This window comes from Vulpes lagopus, chromosome 8, assembly GCF_018345385.1.
Source record: "Vulpes lagopus strain Blue_001 chromosome 8, ASM1834538v1, whole genome shotgun sequence".
Classification (NCBI taxonomy): Eukaryota; Metazoa; Chordata; class Mammalia; order Carnivora; family Canidae; genus Vulpes; species Vulpes lagopus.
In genome coordinates this window covers 4,819,503-4,836,844 of record NC_054831.1, presented here as the reverse complement: position 1 = coordinate 4,836,844, position 17,342 = coordinate 4,819,503, and the positions used below count along the sequence as shown (strand labels likewise).

General features: G+C 51.8%; 1 protein-coding gene across 4 annotated transcripts in view; it reads left to right on the top strand.

Annotated features, from left to right (window-relative positions):
- Window positions 1-17,342, top strand: part of AGAP1 (ArfGAP with GTPase domain, ankyrin repeat and PH domain 1) — a 530,214-nt gene that overhangs the window by 109,859 nt on the left and 403,013 nt on the right. The window lies entirely within an intron of this gene.

Sequence of the window (17,342 nt, the reverse complement as noted above, 5' to 3'; positions counted from 1 at the left end):
GATCGAGGTGTCATCTTCTGGAGCAGACGTTCGTCGTGTCACCACTTTATATGGAATATTTTGTGGCACTTCTATTTTTTTTTTTTTGTCCTATTAGAGTAGTCCTACATTAACATGAGACTTTAAAATAGAGAACCGTAGAAAGGTTTTGTGGCAGATAAAACACATTGAAAGAAAAGTTATGTCTCTGAGAACTCGGAGTCCTGTCCTACAACCTTGTTTGTATTTTGGTGAAATTTTCCCTAAACATTTTTCTGTGCGTGATTTTTTAAAAAGGTGTTTGGGAGAGGGTTTTGGAGCCTGACGGCCTAGGTCATTTGCACATCATGGTGTGATCCAGCAAATCCATCCTCTCCGTTGTCTGCATTTGATGAAGAATTAGTGGGATGCGCTGCGTCTCCATCTCCCATTAAGTAATTGTGCTTATTATTCCCTGTCTTCCAGCCTTCCGGCTCACCCGGCATAGACGGGGTGTTTGTCCTTCATCCCCCCCATCCTCCCTCGCGCCGCCATGGCAACGCTCTGTCCCCCCCCCCCCTCCTCCTGATTATTTGAGCCGCGTCCCTGCGCTGCCCCAGCCCGGTGCCGGGTCTGCATAATGCATGAACCCGAGTGACAGCCAGCGCACAGCCTGATCAAAACAAAGAGCCCGCCTCTGAGAGATGGGCAGATTGCGGAAACATATTGTGAACACATTCTCTGCTAACTGAGAATCGTGTCATAAAACGCGTCTCTGGCCTGTCAAAAAATATTTTGACAGGGCCTCCAGACTCGCTCCTTCATATGCAAATGTGTCGGCCCGTGCCTGGTCCGGGGCCACCAGCCTGGCTTCGGCACAAGGGGCGACCCAGGTCGGGGAGGTTCAACGCTCCTGCAAATAAACTCGCTGAAACCCTCTGTTTTCCTTCTAACGTGTAAACTTGATGATTGCCGGGCTGTCAGAGCCCGGGGCTGCGAGGGGTTCCCTGAAGAGTCGAGGGAAAACCCACACGTGGAGCCTGGCATGGTGGGTCGGAGGGATGCTGGGTCCCCAGGCGGTGGGAAGTGGCCACATGGATGCTGGGTGGAGGGCGTGCCCAGGTGGGGGCCACTCCCCTCCCGTCCTGGGAACTGTTGGTCAGGAGGGGGCCTGGGCCCCAGGAGCAAGCCACGGGGGTCCTGGTTGTTCCTGCTGTGGCCGGCGAGCCCTGCCTGCTGGAGGCCCGTAGGCTCACGGAACGCCCTTGCGGGGGGCCAGGTCTCCCCTATGCCACTTCCTCCTGGGGGGCAGCCGTCCCCGGGCTTCCCATAAAGCCTCCCTGGGCTGGCGTCTGGAGGAGCCTGAGGTCACTGAACCTCTCTGCCTTGCTGTCCTCTGCTGGAGAAGCGGGGGCGTTGGGGAAACTGAGAGGTGTGTGGGCAAATGCTCGGACAGGCAGGGGCAGAGGGGAAATGGTAGCGAGGTGCAGGTTGTTGTCCTGGTGAGGACCGGTCCGCAGCCGGTTGTCCAGAGTAAACCCCTTTTGCTCATGGGTGTGGAGTTATTATGTGGCAGCCTTTGGCACATCTCATTATAAGACAGTGGTTGGGGGTGGGTCCCTCCCCCCATGTCCTCCCACCCCCCACTTTGTTCCTGCGTGCACAGCGGACCCAGACAATGCCGGTCACATCAGAATTGGGACGGGCGTGGGCTTTTGGAGCCATCAGCCCACCTGGGGACTTCACTCATGCGAGAGAGAAATACCTGGGAGTGTGGCTAAAGCCGCTGCTCCTTGGGAGTGTTGAGCCCTGCGTGCAGTAAAGATGCCAGCCGAGAATGTGTTCTCTGTGAGCCCCCAGGGCTAAGCCGCCCGGCAGGTAAACGTCCTCAGGTGAACCAGCAAAGTGGCTTTCTGCTGGCGGGTCTTACCCCTGGAGCAGCATTCTGGGGAGACCCCCCCGGCCACCGCCCACTGGCCAGGCTCTGGCTGCTGGGGATGGGCAGGGCCCCGGGGGACCCCAGCACCCCTGCGCTGTGCTCTGAAGAGCCCCTGGAGCCCCAGTGCCGGCCGCAGCCGTGTCAAGTGCGTGTGCGGTGCGGCTGTGGCGAGCTGGCCTGTCAGAGACCCAGGGGCCTGGGGGTGGGGTGGGGGGCTGGATCCACCTGCTGACGGCCGCGGCCCGCACGGCTGGTTCTGTGAGCTGGAATCGGGCAGGCACTCGGAGGGTGTGGCTGCGGACCAGAACCTTCCTTGTTGCACCTGGCCCTCTCTGTCAAGGTGGTCGTGTGTCTCCTGCGAAACAGCACTAGGAGACGGGCAGCCGTTCGGCTGCTCGGTGTTCCTTGTGGCATGTCGGTGTGTAGCTTGTAAGACGTGTCCTGTCTTCACATCAGCAAGTATTTTAGTGGAAGGTGCTTCGTGGCTGGAAAATGGAAGAAGCCCCGTTGGAACACCTGGCTGGCCCTACCTGTGCACAATGATCCCTGGGGTATCATCTCTGTTTCCTTAAAAAAAAAAAAAAAAAAACGTCAGCTGTGAAGTCTCAGCCCCTCACTCCGGGTGACCTTAGAGGACTTTTGAGTTCCGCTTTGCCTGAGCCTGTCCCCCGGAAGCTGTGGCCCTTTCCCCTGATCTCCCTACATCCTCGAGTGGGTGGACCCTTGCACTTGGGCTGGCCGCTGATGGAAAGAAGCAGCTGTGTCTGTTCGACAGATTGTGGGGGCTTTTCTCTGGCTTTTCCCACAATTACGTCTCTTGAATTTCTTCTTGCAGTTCTGGTAATAATTTATTATATGTGTTTGGAAGGACATGCCTGAGTTTGCATGGGTGCACAGCGAGATGCCTCCCGGGGCAGGGGGGTTTGGGGAATCTTTCTGGTATGTTTGCAAATGTCAGCAAGCCCTTCCTCGGCGTTCCCATTCGGAGTGAGGCTTTCCTCTCACATTTCTCCACACTCCCACTCCAGTTGCGCAACTGAAACCAAGAACGCGGGCTTTTATGTTGGTCAAAATAATATCTTTTCATGATGTTGAGATCGTCTGAATTGTCAGTGGTGGTGGTCAGCTGTATGATCGTGGATCCGTGTGGGTTTTCTGTGATGCTTCCTCAGCTCCGGGACCAGCTTGCCCCCAGAAGTGTGAACGTTTCTTCCGGCCAGGGAATCTTGTGCAGCCTCCTGCCCTTGGACCTGGTGGTCAAGAGGCACCTGAGGTATAAGTAACAGGTGTCCTGAGTTTGAGTCTTTTTTTTTTTTTGAGTTTGAGTCTTGATCTTGTAGCCCAGCTGTATGGCAGCAGGTGAGTTGCCATAACTTTCCAAGCCTCTGTCTCCTGGTCTGTAAAAGGAGAATAGCTACCCGGCTACCTACCCAACGTGATTTCAGGAAGGAAGTGATAAACTTCCATGAACACACTGTGGTCACCGCCAGGCTCCCTGAAAATGCAGGAGGTATTCATTCCTTCCATTTCTCCTTTTCTCTGCTTCATGGGATTTGTTTGGTTAGAGACCTGCCTGGAAAAACAGGTTGCCCTGAATATTTGAGAAGTCCTCAGGGATGGAAGGTGGATTAACGCTTTCATCCATCATTCAGAAGACTCCCGCTTCTGGGATTATTGAAAATGATTGGGTAACAGTGGATTAAGTCTCTGAGAAACAAGAAGGTAGAAGAAAGGAGGCACTTAAACAAGATCGAAGGAAGGATGCACTTTGATTTTAGTTTTGGAGAGAATCAACTAGATCAGTGACTTTTGTACCTAAGCGTCCGCATTGTCCGTGGGGCCTTCTGCAGAGCTCTCCCTGGGTCTCTCCCAGAGCTGTGCTGCTGGAGCCACCTCCCGGGGACGTGGACTTGAGGGAGGTGGGGATGTTCAAAGAACATTGTTCTGGGTAGGACATTTTTTTACCTTTCTGTGCTTTAAGATCTCATCGTATGGAGAACAGGATTCTGAAGAAAGGTTGGTCCTGAAGTTTCCATCTGCCTCAGCCGTGGTTTTCTTTCCTTCAGTGAATGCTTTGAATCTTTGGGGTGTCTTTCTAGGACTTTGAGCCTCTTGCAGAGAAGAGGTGCCCTGTGCTTTAGGCAGTAACTTTACTGAAGGGTAAACACATGCCTCAGTGCATTGCTGTGGGGTTGCTGGACTCAGAAGGAATGGGAAGGGGAAGCCCGTTGATGGTGGACATGGTCATGGCTGTGGGAAGGGAAGTGGATGTCCAGTCGTGAGGCCTCTGGGTAAGTGTCGGGGACATAAGAGGACTTGTCCAGAAGCAGGAGATGTGTTCAGATCTTCCCCTTCTGCAGGCCCAGGTGCCCACTCCTCTGGCCTCTGGGACCCTCCACGTCAGTCTTCCCAGAACCCTGCTGGCTTAGTGGTGGGGCACCCTGGCCGAATCCTTGTATCACGACTTGTTATGGGCTGAGTTGTGTCCCCGCAGAATCCATATGTTGAAGTCCTGACCCCACTACCTCAGAACGTGATCGTACTTGGAAGAGGCTTTACTGCAGATGTAGTTAAGATGAGATCATTCCTACTAGGGTAGGGTGGGTCCTAATCCAGTATGACGGGTGTTCTTACAAAGAGGGGAAATTTGGAGACAAAGCATGCCCACGGGGAGAACACCACGTGAAGATGAAGGCAGAGCCTGCAAGCCAAGGAACCCCCACAATGGCCAGCAGACCTCCAGAGTCGGGGTGGAGGTCGGAGCGGAATCCCGCTCCCAGCCTCCGAGGGAACCAACCCAGCCCACACCTTGATCCCGGACTTCCAGCCTCCAGGACTGTATGACCCTATATTTCTGTTGTTTAGGCTATCAGTGTGGGGTTGACACGCAGCAGCCCCGGGAAACTAAAACACCCCCTGACTCATTGTGTGATTCAGTTCCTGTTACGTGGCAGTTGCCCTTGATCTCTGTTTCTTTATCTGTACGGTGAGGATTAGACCTGCCGCATAGGGTCGTAGGGTACCCAGCGCCTCGTGGTATCTCAGAATGTAGTTATTTTTAGAGGGAATGGGAAGCGAGGTGCTCTGGGCCAGAGACAGTATCTTCAGACCTTCCTGGATGGGACGGTGAAGTAGTACCATGTTACACAGGTGTGGCCAGTAAGTGTAGATGCTGGTTGGTTGTGCCAAGTCCTAGCCATATGGCCTGGCTGTGTCCCTTCAGTTTCCCTGGGCCATAATGTCCTTGGCTGTCAAACAGGAAGTTGGACTAGGCGAGCACATTCAGCCCCAAGATAGTGTGACTGTGACGGGTGAGGGTGACAGTGTCACGGCTATAGCTTTAGGAATGGGAGCCCCCGAGCTGGTGTCTTCATCCTGTCTGGTGTCCGGCACCAGCACGTGGTAGGTGTTCCATAAACATTGGCTCAAACAGTAAAGAAAATTGGAGTGTGCTCCCAGAAGAAAAACTGTGAAGAATCTAAAGATTAAAAACATCAGAGTGATATGTGACAATGCTAATGTCATGTTATTAAATTAAAACAAGTTATAAAATGGTAGGTTAAATATTATCTCAATTTGGTTAAAAACATTAAAAAAAAATCTTTGCGCATACACAGATAATAGATCGAAAATGAAAATAGCCCAGTATTAATAGTAGCGATCAGTGAGTAGGGAGATTGCAAGTCATTGGCTTTGCCTTCCAGCATTGGGAGAAGAAGAACCTTGGGATCATCTGTGTCTTGGGGCTCAACGATTGGCCCAACCCCCCTGTAGACCATGGGCTGGAGGAAAGCAGACACTGGAAGGCGGAGACCAGTCGGGGAGCTTGCAATAATCCAAGAGACGGATGATGTTGGCCTAAAACAGGGTTTCTCAACTTCGGCGCGAATACACATGGTGAGCTGGACAGTTCTGCCCCACGTCTCGTGGGATGTTTAGCAGCATCCCTGTTCCCTGGATCTGGAAGATGCCAGTAGCAACCCCTCCTCACTTGTGACAGTCAAAAACATCTCTAGGCCGTCCACTCCAGTGTCCCCTGGGGAACAGGATGGCTTGTTGGGAACCATTGTCTTAAGAACAGCAGTGGGCTGAAGGAAGGGGGCCAATCTGGAGAGATTCCAGAGGGAGGGTGAGGCAGAATGACACCTTCCCTCCCAGCCTGGGGTCCTAGTGGTGGTTGGTTGGACTTGACACTGGCTGAACTGCAGGGTGGGGGTGAGGCTCGGGGCTGGATGGATGACCGAGCTCCCAGGTCTTGGGAGGGCCCAGGATGTGGAGTGTGAAGTGCCTGTGGGGGTGGCTGAGTGGGGTTGTTCGGAAGGCTGTTTGGCCGGGCAGCCCTCCCCAAGCCCAGATCCGAGCAGGAGCGCTGTAAGGTCATGGAGGGACGGAGAGCAAGCCTTGGGGGTGGATGAACTCATCCGGGAGGACCGCGCAGCATGAGAAGTGGGCCTGCGGTCGAGGCCCGGGGAATCCCAGCGTTTCCAGGGTGGGCAGGGGACGAGGAGGCTGAGGAGGGAATTTGTTTTCGTCCAGGAGTGTTGCTCAGTGACCGCTGGGCGGTGAGGGGGAGGCCCCGGGGCAGGCGTGGACGATGGTGGATGACCTCATGTGCAGTGGGATGGGCCCCGCCGTCCACTCAGTGCTCCCCGGCCTCACTGGCTAGGCCGTCTGTGTGTCTGGGCGCAGAGGACGTGTGTGCCGTCTTAGGATCACACAGAACCTCTCTCACTGTTAGAGAATGGCCGAGCTTGGCCTGCTCTACATACGGCTCTGTCTGCAAACCAAAAATAGTGTGTTTCGCCCCATGTTGCTGGGCCATTCATTGCCGTTTCTCAGAGCTTGAAAAACATTATACGGGCAGGTTAAACTGTTCTAGGACTTTCTTTGATTAGTTGTCAGGTGTTGAAATACTCAGAAACTGGTAATGTCGTCAGGAATAGACAGTTTCCCTTTTGGGAATTTGGGGTCTTTGTGGCTGTGGCTCGTCCCATATGAGGTTCAGGGATGCAGGGTTGCCCAAAAAGCACCTATGGTTTTCCTCCATTGAGGGTCTCTGATTTTTGGTCGCGGAGGGGGTGGTTATCAGCCTCCAGGGCAACCTAGTTCCATTTCCCTGTTCACTGGAAACCTCTTCCCTCCTGGGGTGCGCTGACACCATCACTCCCTGGTGCCATCGGCCCCTGACAGGTGGCCGATCGTGGACAGCCAGGCCGGTCAGGGATCGGTCATGATGGGTCAGGGATCGGCTGTTTTCTGCTCGATTCTCGGGTGAAACATGGACATTGTGCTATGGGAGCCCGGGATGCTGCTACATTTCCTGCCCTGTGTTTGGTTCCTGCTGGCCCGTCTCCCACGGTTCTGACTGGTTTACTGTGCAGTTAAGAAAGAAAAATGGTGCCTAATGGCCATTATGGCCCCAGGCCAGAAGGGAAGGTGTCCTTCCTCCCGCAGAAGTTCAAGGGTCGGCAGAGGCTGGCCGGGCACAGGCGCAGAACGATGATCTTCCAGAAGAGGAATGCACCGTGGGGTACCTCCCAGGTCCCGAGTCCCCGTCTCAGAGCCCAGAAGCAAAGAAATCCCAAAACTCCAAAGTACCATTTCCCCCACCGGTGGACTGACAGGCTCGGCCTAATTAGAGGCCAGTTAGGAGTTGCGCTTCCCGGTCTACCGGCTGCTCCATCCAGCCCTGAAAGCGGGGTCTGTAATTAAGCTGTCTAATTGGGGAGGGCTGCAGAGGGGCTGAGCGCAGGCCCTGCTACCTGCCACTATTTCTGTGTCCACCCCCCCCCCCAACCTTTCAAGAATGGCTTGGGGGCAAATTCTAAAAACCTTGGCAGGCAAGCCCTTTGAGCTTCCCTTTTGGTGAGCTTGCCTGAGAGGCTGAGGCGGAAGGGATTTTGCAGATTCCTTCCTTCCTTTCCACCGGAAGGAGAACTGGGGCGGGGTTGGGTGCAGTTGGGTGCACGGGGAGGTGGAGGGAGCAGTCCTGGTCTGTTCCGCGGGGTGTCAAGGCAGGTGGTGAAGCCAAGTCTACCTCTGTCTGTGCTCTGGTCTAATAACACAGTCCCGAGCCGGGCATTTTTGTAATGACAAGCCTGAGGCCCGCACCTACAATGGTGCTTTCTTTTTTTCCTCTGGGAATTAAATTTGGCTTGTGATTGGAGGGTATTTTTCCCGTAAATTACCCAAAGCACATGTCCTTGCCCACCAGCCAATTACAGAAATGCAGTGGGGCAGCCCTGCACATAACCCGAAACAACGTATAATGGCACTTTTGAACTTTAAAAAAATACTCTCTAATCTTACAGTCAAATGCAGACAAATCAAACCATACACAAGTATGTGTATGTCCCCAAAATGTGGATTTTTAAAAAATGTGTCCCGGCTGTATTTTAGGGAACCTTGTAATTAGAAAAGTAACCCTCTGCGTGTGTGTGTGTGTGTGTGTGTGTGTGTGTGTCTCCACAGAATGCCTCCCCTTTTCATTCCAGAGCCCTAATGCAAGCAGCACTTTGGTAAATGTCAGAAAGTTGGAGGCGCTGAGCTGGCTGCGTCAGTGTTTCTCTGGGTGCGTCGTGGGGCTCCTTCCCTCCCCAGGGCGGCCTGCTGGGTAGTGTCCCTCAGAGAACTGCTTGTACTCTCTTTGTCCAAAGGCTTCACTTTTCTCCCTTGTCCTGTGACATCGTCTTCTACCTGTAAAAAAAAAAAAAAAAAAAAAAAAATACACATTTTATTTCGCAGTGTTGCTGCTACAGCATTACCACAGTATAGGAAATCATCAGTAAAGATCCCCGCCCCCCAACCTCTGATTTCACCAATCTGGCAGTTTACCTGTGTCCTTTCCCCGTGTCCTCCTCCAGCCTTGTTCTGTGTGCAGAGATGACCTGAGGTAACACGGTGCAGAAACGATGGCCAGCGCGTTCTGCAGGGCAGCCTCGTCTCCAGGCTCAGCATCTCCGTGGTGGCCCTGGGTCCTCTCAGCTGTGCCTCTGCCTGCGTTTCTGTTATCCCTTCCTTTCCATGAGCAGTAGGTTGTTCACTCCTGACGGGCTGTGCCTGCCGTCATCCGGTGCCCAGCGTGGAGTCCCAAAGTGGGCCCAGGGCAGCGCACGCTCCTGTTTCCTTTGCTTCCCAAAGGTTCCCAGAGCATCCCCGTCCGTGGTGCATGTCTCCCCACTCAGCTCAGCACCCCCAGCACCGGGGACTCCTGTTCCAGGACCTGCTGGCCGCTTGCTACAGTGGGGTCTCTTTCCCCAGCGTGCATTTCTTTCATCACTGAGGTTCGGGGCACTTGGTGGGGAGGATTTACAAAGCAATGTGGCTGGGGCCTGCCGCACGTACCTTCCTGGGGCTGTGACCACTGGCATCGACTGGAAGAGATGTCTCCTGACCAAGAAAAGCCTGGCCTCAAGATCATGAGAGCCTTGTGCATTTATCTGGATGGACTTCCCCCTCAGTCCTCCAGGAGAGCTTTGGCACAGGACAGGCATCCATGTGCAGATTCTGGTTGGTTTTGCCAGGACCGCCGTGCACAGTCGTGCTTGGACTTGTCCTCCCCACCCTCCATGTGTCCCAGCAGCTGTCGGCAAAGGCATCCACAGGGGCCAGCTGTCCAAAGGCAGGCCCACCGGTGAGGGCAGGAGCGCCCCGGCCTCCACTCGGCTGATTCACGGCGAGGTGAATCATTGCTGGTCCTGCAGCCAAGGTCCTTTGGCTTCAGAAGTCACAGCAGTGGAGGGCTGTGTTTATGAGGAAGCACAGATGTAAGTCTTGCTTTTAGAAGGAAGAAAATGTGACTCGAGGATCAGTTTGGCTTTGCATCAGAGTCCCCCAGGAGGGCTGGGGAAAGATCTTAGTAACCACCGTCTTCTTCCTATGCCTTCCGGCTACAGGGGAGGGAACCGAGGCCCAGGGTGAGGGTGCCCATGAACACATGGGTTCTTGGAAAGTATAAAGGACATTCATGATTTTCTCTGAATTGGCCTTTAATTCAAGGAAGAGTGATCATAGTGACATGGAAGAAATGGAAGAAACTAACTCTGTTTAACGTAAGGGGAATGTACCTACTTGGGGTTACAGAGTAAGACCCAGAGCATCTTCACTGGGTAAGTGCTAGGAATATACCTTCTCCATCTGAGGGCCCCCAGGAGATCAGGTTATCTTGCGGATCAGTCTGAGTGCAATCCTATTTCCCTGACTTTGGATAGGAAGCCAGAAACTGAGACGCGCACTGTTGAAGCATAACGTAGCAACAGACTTCGTCAAACACGGCTTATCTTCCCCATTACACTATCTCGTAAATAGGTTCCCGGGTATCTGAGCCAGCATGCACGTTTGGCTCCTCTGCGCCCTGTGATCGTCCTTTAAGGGAAAACTGATGAATCAAAGGAAGCAGATGATAGGGTCCCATGGTGTGCTGCCCTGGTTTTGTGCCTGTGCAGGATGAGGTCTGGAAAGGGCAAGGAGGCTGCTCCCCCAGCCATGAAGTGGAGGTGCTGTGCTGCCGAGCGGGGTTCGCGTTCTGGAAATGGGGAGCTTTAGAAGCCGTGCAAATTCAGCCTTGCAGATGTCACAGGGCTAGTTGAGCTGCTTCCACTGCAGGTGGTTGGGAAGTACTGGATGGTTCCTTGGAGGCAAGATGAGAGGATGGGAGAAACAATCCTGGAGCACAGTTAGATTTCTTCCAGATGAGATAATGCCGAGGAGTGGGAAGGAGGAAACCGCACGCTGCCAGTGCGTTGTCTTTCCCATTTCACGGTCATGTGGCATGTTCAGGGATACGTGTGTGTCCCCGGGGACCCCTGCTGAGGGTTCGTTGTTGATGTTTGTCTCCTGGACATGCTGGCACTTACACAGGCGTTTCCAAGGAGTCTACACCCTGCAGCCTCAGAGGAGAACCCCCTGCCCCATTTCTCAGAGAGTAACCCGTGATCATTCTCGGCTCTGGAATCAGTGGTCTCCTCGCAGGGTCTCAATCCCCTGAGCTGGAGATGATCGCCTGTAGTGTCTCCACTGGGCGAGAATCGTTCAGACGTGTGTTGAATAAACACACGCCGCAGGGCGGCGAGGCCGAGGCCCACATGCAGTGCACAGGTCATCTCTGAGAAGACGTTGGCTGAAGGGCTCTGGGGCTGACACCTAACCCGAAATGCAGCGCAGTGGACTGTGGCGGCGAGGTCCTGCCATGTGGTGCCACATCCACCTGCACCATGACCTGTCCGTGGAGACTTTTAATAGATTGGCTTATATGGAAATATTTTCTGATAGCGTGTCATCGTCTGTCTCTGAAGGGGGACCTCTGCCGAGCACATTGAAGTGAAGTGGGCACCGCTGATTAGGATGCAGGCTCCAAATCTCAGACGTGCGTGCTGACTGCCACAAGGCATGCAGGGTAGCGTGAAGGGTGAAATATCATTAGCCGGACATAAAATAACAGGTGGCCTTGCAAACCTGTGCCGAGGTGCTCACCGAGATGGATTTGGCCAACGTAGAAGGAGGTGAGACGCGCAAGGGCTCCTGTCCTGGGAAGTCAACCCTGCATCAGAGTCCTGACAGAGGAGCCCCGCGGCACAAAGGGGGGTGTTTGCTTGTGTTTTGAGGTGCCAGCTCTCATGGTTTGGTCACAACCACGTGCAAATGAGTCTTGTAATTATTATCTTGACAATAGTTGCAGTCTACCTGCCATTAAAGTTTTTAAGTGACTTGCTGAGTGGGGAGAAAATACTTACTTGAGGGCACCTGAGCGGTGTGCAAGTCTCTGCTCTGACGGGAGGCCTTTGAACCTGTAGGGCTTTCCAGAGCTGGTGGTCTACAAAAGGAACCCCGGTGTTAGCATCGTGGACCCTGACATCTGGAATGGAATTCTGCCGTGGTTTGGTCTGACCTCATCATTATTTTATTGTCTAGGACCTGACAGTGTGTGTGTGTGGTGGGGGCTGGGATCCCCGCCGTCTGGATTGGAGCAGATGGGTGCTGTTTCAGAAGAACTAAACCCTTTAGTCAATGCTCCACCCTCCCCCAGTATAACCAGAAAAGTCCAGGAGTACCAGGGTGACGAGATTGGCACAGATGACTTATGATCTTGAGGCCAGCCCCTCCCACATTATTCTTCGAAAGCCATGCATGCTTGTGGGCCAGTATGGAGAAGGCTTTGGCTGTGAGTGTGCATCGGCCCCAGGGGTGGGCCATTGGGAGGGGGGCACCCAGTCCCTCTTCATGGGGAGAAGAGGGAGAGCTGCAGAGTAAAGACCCTTGAAGAGCCTGCGGACGGCAGTTATGAACTTGCCTGAATGAAAGCACCTTAACTCAGGGTTGAAAGCTTGGGGGGGCGCCCTTACGTCTCCTTCCCTTGGTGGCATGGTTCCTTCTGTGGAAAGAGGGTTTTCCATTTGCATTGTGAATTCATTTGTGTGTTTGTTTGTTTGTTTTTAAGGATTTTATTTATTTATTCATGAGAGACACAGAGGCAGAGATGCAGGCAGAGGAAGAAGCAGTCTCCATGCAGGGACCCCGATGCGGGACTCGATCCCAGGACCCCGGGATCGTGCCCTGAGCCAAAGGCAGACACTTAACCACTGAGCCCCCCAGATGTCCCATGCATTGTGAATTCACCCACAGCCTGAGAAGCACAGCCTCTCCTCACCGCAGGCTGAAGCCAAAATCTGGGAGTGACGCGTTGGCCTGTGCCTGTTGGCTTGTGCCCTTGGCCTCCAGAGCATCCTTCCTCCTCCTCTTCCATGTTTTCCATTAAGTCAGGAGCTGGGGTTTTAGAGCCAGTCTGACCTGAGTTCAAATTTCTGTCCCCTCCCCTCCTCCCTGCTGTGTGATTTGCATGGCTCCCCCTAAGCCGCTAGCCTGTTGTTTGAAAAAGTTGGAGGGTGGTGGTACCCACTCTGGAAGTTGCTGGGGACCTACTAGGTGTATCTAACGTGCACACCCCCTACTGCCTGTGGCTCTGAGCACCTGAGCTGCTGGTCCCAGCTGTGGTCGCCCTGCTAACACCAGGTCAATACAGTGGCTCCTCTGATTGGCGCTTGGAGGACACAGGACAGTGTGAGTTTTGTGAGAGTCCCAAAGGAGGGTAAACACTTTTAGAAGGTTTATTAAAAACCCCTGTGCTGGATGTGCATTGGAATTTAGTTGTATTGTTGTTTAGGGAGATGGGGAGAGGACTCTCTGGAAGAGGTACCCCTCTAGCCCCGGGAGGAGGTGCTTGCGGTCACTGGGCAGAGAGCTCCTGGAGGACTTTGTGGGGTGGAGGGGGAACGTCAGTTTTTCCTAAATCAGGGAGTGAGTCCAGCAGAGAGGTTTTATTTTTCTATGACAAAATAAGTCCTAGTGACCTTTTGGGTGCAGTTCTGTCTCCACTTTCAAAGATTTTAATTTTTCCATTCTCTTCTTGACTTTGTCACACTTTAAAAGCCTGTCACACTTATATATGTCTTTTTAAAATGTGTTGCTTTAATGATCCTTTAAATGATGTACCCTTCTTCCAAAAATGAGGGATATGTGGGAGGGTGGGGAAAGAGAGAACATTTGGCTTTTTACTAAATCAGTCACTTTAAGACATTTGAGTCAATTGTTTATCTAAAATGTAATCTGTTACATCTGAAATGTCAGAAAAGATGTCAACACTCTGTGCCCTAGAGTGGTGCTTTGTACGCATGTGCAGAGAAGTATCTGGAGGCTTCTTGAAGCAGATTCCTGGGTCCTGCCCCCAGAGATTCTGAATCAGGGAGTCTGGGGTGGGGCCTGAGACTCTACATTTCTTTCTTTTAAAAAATGTTTTTGAAAGGTTTTATTTATTTGACAGAACACAAGCAGGGGAAGTGGCAGAGGGAGAGGGAGAAGCAGACTCCCCACTGAGCAAGCAGGGAGCCCAAGGTGGGGCTCAATCCCAAGACCCCAGGGTCATGACCTGACCCGAAGGCAGATGCTTAACCAAGTGAGCCACCAAGGTGCCCCTCTTTTTTTTTTTTAAAGGTTTATTTATTTATTTGAGAGAGGACCTGTGCACAAGAGTGGGGGGAGGGGCAAAGGGAAGAATCTTTAAGCGGATTCCCCGCTGAGCTCAGAGCCCCATGCAGGGCTCCATCTGAGGACCCTGTATCATGACCTGAGGCAAAACCAACAGCTGGACACTCAACTGAATGAATCACCCAGGCGCCCCCAAACTCTGCATTTCTAACACACATGCCCTGTACTCTGCAGATGCTGCTGGTCCAGGGACCACATGCCAAGAAACACCACCTAGAAGTTCCATGAGTTTAAAGGGTATTTATGCAGTGTACGTGTCACTAAGTCAGAGATCTGGGATGTGCGTAGGGTTCATGGGCTGATGAAAAGGAAATCAGTTAGGAATACTTCATCTCTTCCATTAGATCATGGGCTAGCTTCTCTTATTTATTCTGGAGTGCCTCTTCTATCAAAGCAGTGGCTTTTTAATTTCTATCTTGGGCTAATTTATGGAGTTTCTGAAGTAACAGAACTCATTAAATCAAACTGGATGACCAAGGTGGTAGGCAATCAGAAAAATGTCTTTTTGATTGGAGCTTGATCTTTGGATGAAAAAGATGAAAATCAGCATGGATCAGACCTTGGAGGAGTGAAGAGATTGGGATGGAGTCCCTTGCTTCTCTGCGAGCTGGGGGGTTTGTGGGTTCATTCATCCATTTCTACCCCTTCCCCTCTTTTTCCATGTCCTGTTGCCCCATCCATCACATCTGTCCATCCATCCATCCACCCACCCACCTGTCCATCCTTTATATGTTAGTTCTCCAAGCAGCTCCAGGTCCTGGGGATACAGCAGAGACAAAGGAACATGAACTCCATAGGCTCATGCTGTGGCACACAGTGCCTTCTGAGGCCCTGGGCATTCTTGCACAGGAGCTTGCCCTCCATCCTGCCCACTCTGCTGCCCTGAGGAATACCTGGCAAATAGCACACAGAAAACTCAACATGAAAACGAGTACCAGGGATTCCTGGGTGGCTCAGCGGTTTAGCGCCTGCCTTTGGCCCAGGGCCTGATCCTGGAGACCCAGGATCGAGTCCTAGGTCAGGCTCTCTGCATGGAGCCTGCTTCTCCCTTCTGCCTGTGTGTGTGTGTGTCTCATGAATAAATAAATAAAATCTTAAAAAAAAAAAAAAGAGTACCAGTTTTCAAAGTAGAAAAAAGTGTGGTTCCTGCAAATTACAAACCTATGATCATAGCTTTAGCTGTATCTTAAGAGTCTAGAAAAACTTTATTCTAGCATGTGCCCCAGACAGCACAAGACGGAAACTGCTGGATGGGTAATGCCAGTGGGAGACAGATTTGCTGTTGCTGAGGAAACTGTGCCCTGAATCTTCACATCGGCAATATTCTTAAAATTCTTTATTTTTGATGTACTCTTATCTCCATTTTGTCAAGGTAAGGAAAACATAGTTGCAGTGAATGTTACAAATGGAAGGGACAAGAAACTAGATAATCTGAGACGTCGGTATTTGAGCAAATAAGCAAATGTTAAAACCACTGATGACAATGGCATAGAAACAGCCATTTCGACAGCCTTATTGTCGGGGTGGGCTGGACAGTTACCAGAAGAAGCTTGTGTGTGGGTGGGTAAGGGTGCAGGGGTGGGCAGCACTGAATCCCCCACCCTCCCCAAGATGGAGTTGAAATCGTTTACCTTTTCTGGAAAGCAGTTTGGAAATGTTGAATCAATGAAAGGTTCATAACGCTGTGACCTGGGAATTATGCTTCTAGGAATCTAAACGAAAGAAATAGATTTTCACAGTGATTGATGGGTTGGTTTATATTTTTACCCTGTCTTGTTCCAGAAAGGATATAAAACAGCCTATAGGGATGGGTGGGTATTTAAAGGAAAGATACTATCTCTGAAAATGTCTTCTTTTGATGAAAATTAGTCTTACGTCACACTGAGTGTCTTCTAGTATGAAATGCTTGAAGTTTAGGGCACCGTTTGTTTTTTGAACTTTTTTTTTTTAAAGATTTATTTATTTATTCATGAAAGAGAGAGAGAGAGAAGCAGAGAGACAGGCAGAGGGAGAAGCAGGCTCTTTGCAGAAGCCTGATGCAGGACTCGATCCTGGATCCCGGGCTCCCGACCTGAGCTGAAGGCAGCCGTCCGACAGCTAAGCCACCCAGGCGTCCTTGAACTTGATTTTTTGACGATTATGTAATTGGGAAAGAAATATAGAAGGATGCTAACCATACACCGTACTAAAGGGGGTCGGCTGACCTATTTACAGTGTACCCTGATTGGGCAAGAGACTCACCAACCCTCTTTCCAAATGGCAGAGGAAAGGGTCTTGGGGTGAGTTCCCGGATGGACATGCCTCAAGCTTGCCCTCCTGGGAGCAGCCCACCTGACCCCTGGACTGAGCCCTGCTTCCACGTTTATGGAGGATACCACCCGGGCCATCTGGTCGCCCTCCTGCCTCTGTCTACCTCGGGCTGAGATCCTGCCCTCCTGGCCTGAGGCCCTCCCCTGAGTCCCTGTGTCCCTGAGACCCCCTGTCTCCTACACTGTCCCTGTTGGTTCACCCAGCCTTGAGGAATTGCCCTAAGCAAGTGAGCTGATCCCATGTCTGGGGGGTGACAGCACTGATCAAACCTGAAGGGAACAGAGATCTACTGGGGGTGGGGAGAGGGCATGCATGGGAATGTAATGATCCCCCAATGTCATTTCATAGACCTCGAGAACACTCAGGGAAGAGGGCTCAGCACCAGGGCGGAACAAGGTGGGCAAGATACCAGTTCTTCCACCCACGACAAGTGTGGGATGGCAGCACAGCACCAAGAAGGAGCAGAGCCTGGCTTTGGAGGCAGCTGCCCTGACTCCACATCCTTCACCGTCCACTGACTAGTTCTCTGGCCTTGGGCAAGTCCTTGACCTCTCAGAGCCCTTTCCTCCTCTGCAAAAAGGAAATTGGACCCAGCTGCTGTGGGTTCCCCTCTTGCTTTGTTTCTTAAGGAAAAGGGGTGTAGACTCACTGGTTTCTTCTCTGTGATTCTTTCCAACTTCGCATGTTATTGGATGGATTCAGTACTAAAGGGGAAACTTTCCAAGAGGATTTTAAAGGTGGTCACCCTGAGCAGACCACAGAAATAGATGTGAAGATAGCTTTTTAAATCGTTTGTATTGCATTCGGAGCATAAACAGAATTGTTGAAATGCCAGCCTAAATCCAAGTTTAAAAATTAAAAATAACCTTTCTTTTAGAAAACAATGCAGGTCAATTTTATTTTTTAATTTTAATGGTGGAGCCCAGTGCGGGCTTAAACTCATGACCCCTAAAACCAAGACCTGAGAAGACCTTAACTCACTGGGGAGTTGCATGCCACTCCCATGCAAGACCTTAATTCACTGAGGCCCATGACGCCAGAGCAATACAAGTCAAGTTTAGAAAATACAGAGAAAGCACCGGGAGAGAAGTCTTAA